The following is an 11,915-nucleotide window of genomic DNA, read 5'->3' as shown; positions in this document are numbered from 1 at the left end:
TCAGGGCTGTTCCGCACCACAAAGTGAGGTCCCTTACAGCTGGACCTGAGTCCTAGTGAGCAAAGGAGGCAGAGAGCGCTCTGATTTTCCATGATAAAAAACCCTAAATCAAATGCCAAAATGTATAGGTATTTAGAATTTATTTTACTATAGTGATTGAGGCACTGGTAGGCTTCCGCATTGCTTTAATATTGTAACTATATCAATAAAACTATATCATTGTGATCAATTGATACCTATATACATATAGTTTCATTTTAATAATGGATTTGGGGTTTTTAAATCAGAGAATCTGTGGGGTTTTTAATCAGAGAATTTGCAATTTTTAAACAGAGAAAACCAGGATCCCTGATCCTCAGGCTTCTTTGCAAAAAGTGTGAGAAGCATTCCCGAGGCAGCATAGTGTGTCCATTTTAGAAGTAATCCTCCCCTTCTGCCAAATGCTCTCCTCATACCATCTTTTGGCCTTTCGCAACTGCATAGCACGGCAGATCAGCTTCCTGTAAAGTGACAAAGAATGTAAATGTGTTGTTTGGTGTGCAATTTAGAGAGCAGATTTCAGGTCTGTACTTTTAGCCTGTGCAAACATTTGACTTTCCACGGATGAGAACTGCTTGCAGAATTGGCCCCTTAGTTGACAATGAAATAATCAATAAGATTGCATTAAAAAATAGATTGTGCCTCAGTTAACTGGCTCTCTTTAAACATACTAGTGGTTAAAGTATTCAAACAGGGTTTTGAATAAAGGAAGGAGAAGATCTCATAAACAGTAATCGCATTTTGCATCATTTTTTATCCACCCTTTTTAAAGACAGTTACAATACCAGGACTTCAAATCCATCTGGGTTATCTTATGCATATGCTCTCTATCCTATATAAGCAATTGTGCAATGGTGATGCAAGAAAGTAATACCTGAAAGAGGCTTAATTTCTTCCTTGGTGTACTGTACGTTAGGTGGGTAGTCCAAGTCAGCCACTGACTTTTAACACTGTGCTGACTCAGCTGTGCTGGCCAGCACGTTGGAGAATGTAAGCTGAGCGAACAGTATGATCCAGCTTTCTATAATTAGATACTGACATAAATGACAGATTTAAGTCATAAGTACTAAACTTCAATAAAACAACTTTCATCATTGCTCATTGCGTAGCAGCCTACTGAGCAAGTGGCTTTCAGAGCTAACCCTCCATAAATAAATACCTTTGTAATTATGGCAGCCTCTCTCAATAATCTACTATATCTGAAAGTGGTTTCATTTTAATCAAATCAGGGCTGTTGTTACTGTATACTGGCTCAGTTTGTACACATCAGTATGCGTTTGCCTCTAAACAAATACAACACACACATAATGCATTTAGTGTAAAACAGCTGAATGTTAAAGAGATTTGGAATCTTCTTTTCCCATGCACAGTAAAGCTAATAACAGGGTTTGGCTGTGGCATGAAAAAAGGAAGTATTTTGTTATTTGTTTTTTCAAGGATTCAAGTAGATAGGTTGGTCTATATCGGGATGGAAAAATCAGCGTTTAGTTTTCATTTGAGCTTTAGCCTCATTAAATATTCTGAATATTGTTACATTTTCTGGTGCTATATTTATTTTACTTTATTATGGCTGCAGTTGAAAAAAGATCCCATGTAAACATTTATCAGCTATAAAAAGAACTTTGAAATTATTTGTATTAAAAAAGAAATGCTACCCTGCATTTGGAAATAGTGTGATGATTAAATTAAACAGCATTTAACAAGTTAGGAAAAGCAAAGCAATTCAGCAGGGGAATAATTTGTGTAAGCAGAAAATATTTAAATAGAACAGGACTATTTCCTACAGTGCATGAATTTTTTGCAGAGTATTTCAAATGGTTGAACTCACAACAGGAAGTAATTTGCTGTTGAAAATAAGATCATATGAAACTTAGTGCCTATAGTGGAAAAAGGGTAGTACACCATTTAGTAAAACAAATGTTAATGTAAAGGCATTGAGGCGATTTAATGACACTGCATGTTCTGCATTAGTTGGGAATACTGGAAACACAATGAAAAAGAACACACAAGTCACATGGAACACTTCAATGGACGTTAGAAATGTGAAAATCCACCTGACCATTGATCTCAAAAGACATGGAGATTGTATAAATCAGCCATTGTGAAATATCAGGATCTTCACCATCATGGCATTTATGGAATTACAAGTCCAGTTTAAAAACGGATGTGTTTTTCAACATTGTAACACAATGAATGTTATGTCGGACATAAAATTAGAGATGTCCGCTGTTGCCAGTTGATGAAAATGTAGACGTGAACGACATTCCTTCCAACTTCCTGGCTATGGCAAAAAGTGCAAGCCTAGAGCTAAGTGTGTGACATGTTAATTTCTTTGAAAGGGTGCAGTCAGGGACGGCGATTCCAGATAGTATTTGCACATGTATGATTGTGTTCCCCAGGGGAATAAAGCCACAATGTTTTTCACATTTGCATGTTTCCTTTCAAGATGGGAAAAAGCACAGCCTTTTTTTCTGAGACCTAAGGAAAACGTGGATGCCCTTGGCCAAAAATATTGTCATCATTAATGCATAAGAGGGTGGAATTTCCTTCAGTAGATTTCATAGATTTCATAGACATTAGGGTTGGAAGGAACCTCAGAAGATCATCAAGTCCAGCCCCCTGCCCAAAGGGGGTCAAAGGATCCCAGGGTCAAAGGATCCCAGCAAAATAAGCATCCAAATGTTTCTTAAAAGAGTCTAGAGTAGGTGCTTGCACCACCTCTGAAGGCAGTATATTCCAGGCCTTGGGGGCTCAGACAGTAAAGAAGTTTTTCCTTATGTATACCAACACCATCCTTTAAAAGCATCCTCCCTTTTGAGGGCCTGATCCAGATGTCGGTGATATTTGTTTTTTTGTCTTCAAAGGCCTTTGATCTAACCTTAAAAAAACAAAACGAGCTAACAAAACCAACCAGCCAACCAAACAAAAAGCCCACTTCCTAGAAACTTTGGAGCCACCAAGTACATTTATGCTCCATCTTTCTACAGAGACCATTCCCATTAAGTAATAGATTGTAATGCAGTCCCTCTATGGCCACTTTAAACAGGTTTCATTGTCTTTGGACAAAAACATGGCCTTCCTAAAGCAAGCATAAGAGCACGTTTGCTGACTGTAATTTGCACCTCCTTACTTGTGTGTTGTTTTGTGGTACCTTTCAGACACATTAGGATATCTGTTCTAATTATGGTAGTATTGAAGTGAGGTTGTAACCATGATGGTCTAGGAAATATGTGAGAGGTAAGCATTGCTGTGAGTGATACGATACCTTTTATTAGACCAGCTGCATGGCTGGGGTAGACTTAGACAAGCTTTCAAATCCGTGCCGTTCCAAAAAAAGATATCATCCACATAAATCCTTGTTCTAGTGATACCACTTTCATGGTATCGCAATTCATAACAAAAGATATTCTGTGCTAAATTTCATTTCCTAGATTATAATTGCAATCTAAATTTTAATTAAATGTCTGCTTTATAAAAATATATTTTAATAGTCTTAATAACTTAGCCCCCCAATAACTAGCAAGATGTTATAAATTGGTTGAGCTCAAGTGCATTTATGTTGTGGTTTGGGGAGAAATTATGAACAGCCTTATTTCCATGTGTGCCCTAATGGCACAATTTAATTAAATTATTTAAGCATCAAGCATCTATTATGATGCAAAAATATGCCCATTATTCAGTAAAAATTATAGTTGCAATTAATAAATTAGTAATGAGAGTGTCTTTTAACTGAGGCAGTGTTGCTGAGTACTGCATATGTGGTTTTTGATGCATCAGGGGTCCGTTCCTGCTCTCACTGGACTCAGTGGGACAAGACTTGGCCTTCGCTCTGTCACTTTCTGGCTTTGTGGGCCATATTATGATTGGCTACTGGACTGCTGACTTGGGAGATTAAAATGTTAATGTTATAAATCAGAAGAGCTATACGGTCACCAAAGAAAAGCATATTAGTGGTTGTAGTGGTGAGATACTTGGCTATTCTCCCTCCAGCCTGGAATATGCCATAGCTGTCTGTCTCGGGCCAGTACAGGCTTTCTGTTCCTGTTGGAAGAACCGCCTCTCTCTTGGTAAAACTACAAGCATTCAGTCAATTTCTCTAGGGGGAAACATGTCTCCTCTAGGGGAAAGATCTTCCAGGTGGGAAACTGGAAGATCTCCCTCGTGAGCAAGCGTGAACACTTGTATGCTTCCTTTCTGGTCTGGTCTGGGAGTCCCTCGTTAGGGGAAGAGGTGGGGGGCCTTGCTCTGCTGTTTCCTCTGCTCTGCAGGACTACAGGTAACAGCTTAGGACATACAGCATGGAATGGAGCTTCCCCCCTTTCCTCCATGGCACTTAAGAGCTGTGCACCCACAGCCCCACTGCTTTGCCCCATTGTGGAGAAGCAGCAGCTCCCTGCTGCCTCCCCAGACCACGGGCCCCCGGGCAGGGAGTTTTGCCCTGGTACTCCAGTCTGCTGGGACTTGGACAAGTGGTGCAGCCACTGCTCCCCACACCTTCCTCAGACTGATCTCCGATGTGGGAAAGGTGCAGATGGCAGTGGGGAGGGCAAAGGGACAGATGCAGGCTGAATGCCTATACTAGCTCCAAGTATACATGATCTAGTGATTTTGTCCCTAACCACAGTAGTTCACATGTAACTGGGACTCTCATTAAGATGAAGGCTATTATTAAAGTGAAACTATTTCAAGTATTATTGGTCAGAGCAGTTGTTAATTTCCAGCTCTGCTCCAAAATTATAGTCTTTTTAAATAACCTCCTTTAACCTTTAGTAGTAACAGGCAGTATTGACACAAGTTATTTACTTAGTAAGTATGTTGTACTTCAGAGTTTATGCATATTCATGGGAAAGAGCACAGAAAAATGATGATGTAAGAGTTGCTTCAGCCTCAGGGCAATCACATACACACCGACAATTTTAATGTGCATTACACAACTATTTACTTTGCTTGTAAAGGGGGGAAAAATCAGTTACCAAAGCAACTGCTATATTGTGTGTTACTAATGCTATTTTTGAGATAAAGAACATGGGTAAGGCAAACATATCAATATGTCTTAGGAACATGTTCATTTTTCACAGTGGGGAAAAAAATCTGTTATGATAAGCAAACTCTTTTTTTTCTTTTTTTTAATTCAAGACCTCTTCACTAACTTTTATGAATTATAGACTTCCTGGCTACCTAATTTTATTCCCACTTTTAGATTATTTGTAAGATATTTCTTAGACTTTAATAGACTTATTAAAAACAAATTTAAGGAAAAAACCCAAAGGGAACTGAGAATCATGTGGGGTTAAAGCCAAATGTGTGCATATTTCTGATAGAGGCCACGTGAAACTGTATCTATACACATGCAAGTTGTTGACTGTTTTTTCTGTTTAGCCAATGCTTATCATCACGCTGAAAGCTCCAAGTAAATTGTGCTGTGCCTTTCTTGCCATGGAGCATGTGTAAAGCATAGAAGACATTTACATGTGAGGGTTATAAAACAATTATATATACTGTGCCACAGCAGAAGATAATAGCACATGCCCCCATGGAAGTACATAGCAGAGCACTTGTCCTGAGTAGAGTCACAGGGACTTGGAAATACACTGACAGTGGTGGCAGTAGAAAGGGTAGAAAAGAGGTGCATGACTTGAGAAGAGCTGGATTTGACTAATCAAGTGTCACCTATCTCTAAGCACAGCTTGTTTGTGGATAGATTGTGACTTCTTTGACTGTAACCGTAATTCAGAATTGTTTGCAAAATATGGTTTGCAAAAAGCATCTGGGTCTGTAGCTTCTTGTAAGCAATACTTGGGGGTGTTAATCATGTTGTTTTGATCAGACACACAAGTTAGGTGACTGTCTACTAGTAGAGAATACTCACGCTGTTCCAGGGATAAATATCCAGCCTGGATCCAGCCTGCGGAGCCATTTGATCTGACCTGCAAAACTAGACTATCTGCAGTGTTTGGCAGTGGGGGGACCTTGCCCAAGTAGTGTCTGGGCAGTAGGGCTGTGTGAAACTTCAGGTGCTGATTTGATTCGGAGCAGATTCGGCCCGATTTGGTGGCCAAATCTCTGAATCAGAATTGAACTGGGAGGCCAGTAAAAAGGTCCAAATTGATTCAAAGCCTCCAAATCAACGTGGAAAAGATTTGGAGAAAGATTCAGAGATTCGGTGATTCGGGCAGCCCCTGCACCCCACCGCAGGGAACTGGACCTGGGCTCCATGCTGGTAAGTATGGGGCAGGGGGAGACCATGGGGGGACTCCTGCCAGGTCCCATCCCCTGCCTACTTCCCCAGCCCCTCTGAACACCCCCTGATCCCTGCCCGCTCTCCCAGCCCTGTCAATGGCTGCCCCAACTGGCCACAGCATCCCGGTGCTTTTTTTTTTAAAAAAAGAAGCCCCGCACTCACTGGCTGCTGCAGTGGCTGCTGGGGCTTCTGGGGGCTCGTGGCAGAGCTCCTCATGCAGCACAGGGCAGTGGGGTGCAGCAGGGATTGTCCCCCCGTTTGGCAGGAGCTGGTAAGTGTGGGGCTTTATAAAAAAAAAAGAGCCGAGACGCTGGGGCCGGGCGGGGTAGCCATTGGTGGGTCTGGGAGAGCGGGCGGGGGATGGGGGCCTATTTGATTCAGAGTCGGCCGATTTAGCGGAGGCCAAATCTCCAAATCATATTTGGCTGAATCGATTTGGGACAATGATTTGAATCACTGAATTGAATCACTGTCCCCTGAATCGGCCAAATCCGAATCCAAGGCAAATACTAGCCACTTCGCACAGGCCTACTGGGCACCAAGAACAGTGGGGAGAAGTAGCGACAGGAGCCAGGTGGGAAGGGCTGGTCTGCCTCAGACTGAGCTGGGTAATTTGGTGTTGCTGACCCCTGCTCTATTGCATGAATCGAGGAGGGTACTCATGATGGAATTCGGATGTCTTCCAGTGCAGACTCTTACAGTTTTGAATTTGAAAATAACTTTCTCTGAATATTGTGCATTTTTTAAAACTAAAGTGTACCAGGTTTTATGAGTCCATCTGTCAGAAAAACTCACATAGTAGAATATTTGAGGGACTGGTCCTGCCCTGCAGCATCTACAGGCATGACCCAGCTTTATTCAAGTGAGTAATCCTACTGAGTTCAAATGGGCTACTGTCATAAGATGCTCATGTAATTTTTGTGGTGGCAGGCTTGAGCCCCAACTGAGCACAGAAGAGGCTTGGAACTGAAGAAAGTGTATTTGGTAATTATGAATGAACATAAAAATGTTTCTCTTTAGTGTCAGCCCAGAGTCGAATCAAATTATCAGAGGCTGCATCTCCATATATGCTTTACTACAGAGTAGGCTAATTAGCTGCGGAGTAAAGCATCTACATATGCCATGGTATTAGGCTGTAACAAACTAATTAACGCTGTAGTAAGGTAATGCTGTTGGGGACAGTACTATCTTACACCAGTGTAATTAACTGTGATTAAACGCATGCATAGATACTGACTTCAGACATAAATTACACTGAGTTAGTCCAGCCAACAGGGGCCCAGACTCCTGTCTGCTGCCTAGCTACATGGCTCCATACTTTTAACACCCTTGTGGCCCAGCCAACCCCTCTGCCGGCCGCTGCCACCACCTGGAGCCCAGGGGTGACTGCCATATCCCCTGCCAGCCTGGGGCTGCTCCACCCTGGCGCAAATTGCTGCTGTCCCAGGGGTGCACATGTAGACGCGATGCCCAGGAGTACTTTACTCCGGCTCAAACTGCTCTGGAGTTTATTGCTTCACATTAATTGCATGTGTAGATGCACCCAGTGTGGTGTAAATGCCTCTGGGTCTACTGAAGTCAGTGGAGTGATGCCTGTTTCCACCAGATGATGATCGTTTTCCTTAAGAGTTATTGATCAGCCTGGTGGTCTTTTCTGCCTGTTAAATTCTTCCCTCAGGTAGATCTGGCTGAAAAATGCAAAAAAATGTTTTGGTTAATATGTTATTTGATGAACAACAGCCAACTCCAGCGGGTACATTGTTCATCTGACAGTATTCAGTCAGCACTTTTCGTGAAGCAGTCTCAACATCATGCCACACGAGCCACTTTGATTCCTCCGGTAGGGGTAGTCTTCCACAGATAAGGGGAAAGATAACATATGGTGTGCGTATTCCTAGTGTCTGCATGCTGCAGGCTGCTTCAGAACTTCTGTCTTGTATATCAATATTGAGCTCCATGGCATCAAAGTCACCAAAGCTCATATGATGCTATGCATCATCTCTGTAAAATGTGGAAAACAAATATTGGTCTCTGGCAGAAAATCAGGATAAAACATTTCGAGTTACTTAATGATTTTAAATATGCATATGTTGTATTGCAAATGGATAATGCATACTGTATAACACGGGTGATATCAAAATGTCTATAAGACCCCACAGCAGTGAAAAAGGTGCACGTGATCTAGTTTCTCTTTCTTCTTTAACTCTGAATACTAAGCACTTTTCCTGGCTCCCTCTGCTGGCTATGAAGCCGGCTTGGCAAGCTTTCACTATGATAGTACTTCGGCTGATTAAAATAGCGACAGTAGCTCTGTGTCTTTCTCTCGTCTCCCGCCCCCTGCCACCCTGCTCTACATAGTCTTCTTTGCTTAATTACACAATTGTCTTTATGACTAATTCCACTCCTCCCTTGTAAGATTGCTGTGTGATTCACATTAAAAAATGAAAGTGTGCTTTTAAAAGCAATCAACCACACACTGTATGTAAACAGAATAGGGGGAAAAAAAGCAGAAAAAATATGAAGCAGTTGATTTCTCAAGCAGCTACTGCCAATGAGAACAAATTTTCTGACTAGATTTAAAAGAAAATATAAAATAAAATAACTTCATTGTAAATAAAGCACTGACACACGCTCTGGGCATAGTATTTTTATATTATTCTTCGGTATAAGGTTTCTTCTCATCACCACAAATGTCATTTATTGTGCTGTTATTACTGTAAAATAATAAAATATTTAGACTTTTACATCTTCAAAACATTTAACAGACATGAACTGATTAATTCTGAGAACTTCACTGAAGTAGATGAGAAAGTATTATCACCCCAAGGTTGCAGATGGGAAGGTAATCCAGTGAGGGTTTCCCAGACTAAAATGGTCCTTTCCCCAGTGTGCAGAATAGCAAAAGTCTGGTTTGCAACACAAAAACTTGCAGATGCAGTTGCACACATTGGTAGTGCCTTTAGCGTAAACTGGTCATTTATAAATGCAGATATGTGATTTGCACACATAATTTTGAAAAGACTTGATACAATAGGTGGATGAAAAAAATTGGTATGGTAGGTGAGATGAGGCTCATTGCATTTCAAAATATAAGACAAATGCAGTATTAATCACAACTGGACACCTTCCTGGCTATTATGAGGCAGCAATTTTCTATATGTAGTAGGCACTGTGAGGTTGGAGAAGTGGAGAAACAGTAGGTCATTACTTTGTGGACTTTGATTCTGTTGATTTGAAAGTCAGTCCCTTTATGGCAGGAAGCAAATTAGTTAAATATCAATTAAGTATTGCTAACATTGCATTCATTTTTAAAATGTCAGTGGCAATCCCTCACAATCGAGGATGATTGTCTTCCATGATAGTCTTATTGGTGGACCTGAAGATGGCTGACAAGGCCAATCTGGGATCAACAAGTTCTGTTGCAACTTGGGCACATGTTTCCTTGTGGGGTGGATGGATCTTCTTTTAAATGTAAGTGCCTTATGATATCATAAGTAATTTACAGGACAGATTAAAAAAAAAATTGCCCTAACTTGCAGACTTTGGTGGTGGTAAAGTCAGGCCAACACTAATCACTTTTGAAAAAGCCATGCTTTGTGCCAGAATATGAATTTAGGCATTACCTATAGATGGCCTCCCTTTGACAATGTGGAGATATTAGGGTTTAGGAGGGAAATGCTATGCTATCTTTTTGAAATCTTCAGAGGGCGTGTCTACACATGGGCTAAATCGAGGTTGGGTGTCTACACGTGGGCTAAATCGAGGTTGGGTGTATCTATATGTACTGCAGTCACACCTTCACTTGTAGTGTTGGCATGCTCTTTCCCAATGCCAAATCAGAAGGCTGTGGAAAGTTTCAGAAAAGACTCCAACTGCTTCTTAGAATACATTTTTTTTTTCTAAACAACTAAAACTCTGTTATTTCAGTGCTTAGCTATTTTAGTTTTTCCATCCGGCATAGGCTGTTTGAAAGGTGCAGTCTCAGGTTTGAAGAAATGCTATTGAATGATTTATGTTGCTATTTGGATCTAACCCTGTTGTATTCTAATTTTTCTGTTGGATTAGGACATCCATTTCGTGTGCTATACAGAATTCATGTCCAGCCTTGCCCAAGGCAAGGCTGTAATATATTCTAGACAGGCATTATGCCCAGAAAAAATGGTGAGGGGTTATGATTGAGGAGACATCACATAGGGGCATCCATTTTAATTGTGTCTCAGCTGCTGAGCTACCTCCTTGGAACAATGGATTTTCTACCCAGGGACATCAGCAGGGATCTGCAGCTCCTTAGCCAGGTCACATGGGCAGAAGGGGAGGCACTTTATTTAAGGGAGAGGCTTCTCTATAAGAAGGGGGAAGGAGATCCATCATGATAGGTAGAACACCAAGCTGGAGAGAGTGAGAGGACAGGATGGACTTTGTCTAGGCTGAAATTCTGGTAGTGTTTCAGACTTACCATGAATACAGTCTGCCAATCAATAGATGGCTGGCCAGCTCCTCTGGGCTGGTTACAACATCATAATCTATGAATAGCAATACTGAGAACAGCGAGATGGCTGGAAGGAAAAATAGAGAGTAAGAATAGGAGGCCATATCTTACTGAGGATGACTTTATGGGTATTTGATTTTTCTCTTATTGGTAAGAGGCTTTATAGGTTCCCCTCTAATAAGTTGTTGTTTTTTTTTTTAAAAGAGGATCTTTCAAATACTAAACTATATTTAATTTGATTCAGTGGGCTCTTCCTTCTCTTCATGCTCTTTGTGCTTGATGGATGTATCTTTTCACTAAGGTTCCACATGTGACAGATTATATCTATGTATCATTCTGCCATTTAATGTGAATCAAATGGAAAAGCTTATCTAATGTGACAGGTACAGTCGTGTGTTGTCAGAGCTGTGACAGTGCTGACCAGGATTATCTGGATGAGTGGTCATCTTGGTGTTGCAATATGGAAGATGTGGGTTTCATGGATAAACTGGAATAGTACAGTGAGATGGACCGCCACTGAAGTGGAAAGCATAAGGTAAACTGGAGGCTAATGTGATATATAAGGACATCAAAAGCTGACTACGGAAATTAGGATACAGACTTTGGGGATGTTGGTAAGAGTAATGATGAGGGATGTATGAAATATGTACTCCTTGGACCAACTAGTAGAGGCTATTATGAATAAAATAGAAAGTAAGTACTTCTTTATGCAGATACGGCATATATCTTTGCTACATTGCAATAATTTTAGTTACCCTAAAATGCTCTGGGCTATGAATAGTGAAGTCTTTCACTAATAAAATACAGAAAAAACCCTTAACTGATTAAACAATCAACAAGAGCAGACATTTTCCTAAACACAGTCCTAAGCAGATAAACTGAGCGTATAAATAATTTCAAAGCTGATTTATAGAGCTCAATGCTGTTCATCTTGAAACAACTCTAATACTGTAGTAGGTGTGATGAAACATATGAAGGTGGTAATGTTGGAGTTGGGATTTTCAAAGAAGCATGAGGATGCCCAGATGCAATGGGAATTTAGTGTAAATTTGGTGCCTACTTCTACTAGCATTCTTAGAAAATCCAGCATTAAACTAATAAATAACATTGGGATTCTTAGGCCAGGTACAGACATTACACTTCTAC

The sequence above is a fragment of the Alligator sinensis genome, unplaced genomic scaffold, assembly GCF_000455745.1.
Source record: "Alligator sinensis unplaced genomic scaffold, ASM45574v1 scaffold119_1, whole genome shotgun sequence".
Lineage (NCBI taxonomy): Eukaryota > Metazoa > Chordata > Crocodylia > Alligatoridae > Alligator > Alligator sinensis.
This window is presented reverse-complemented; position numbering follows the sequence as displayed.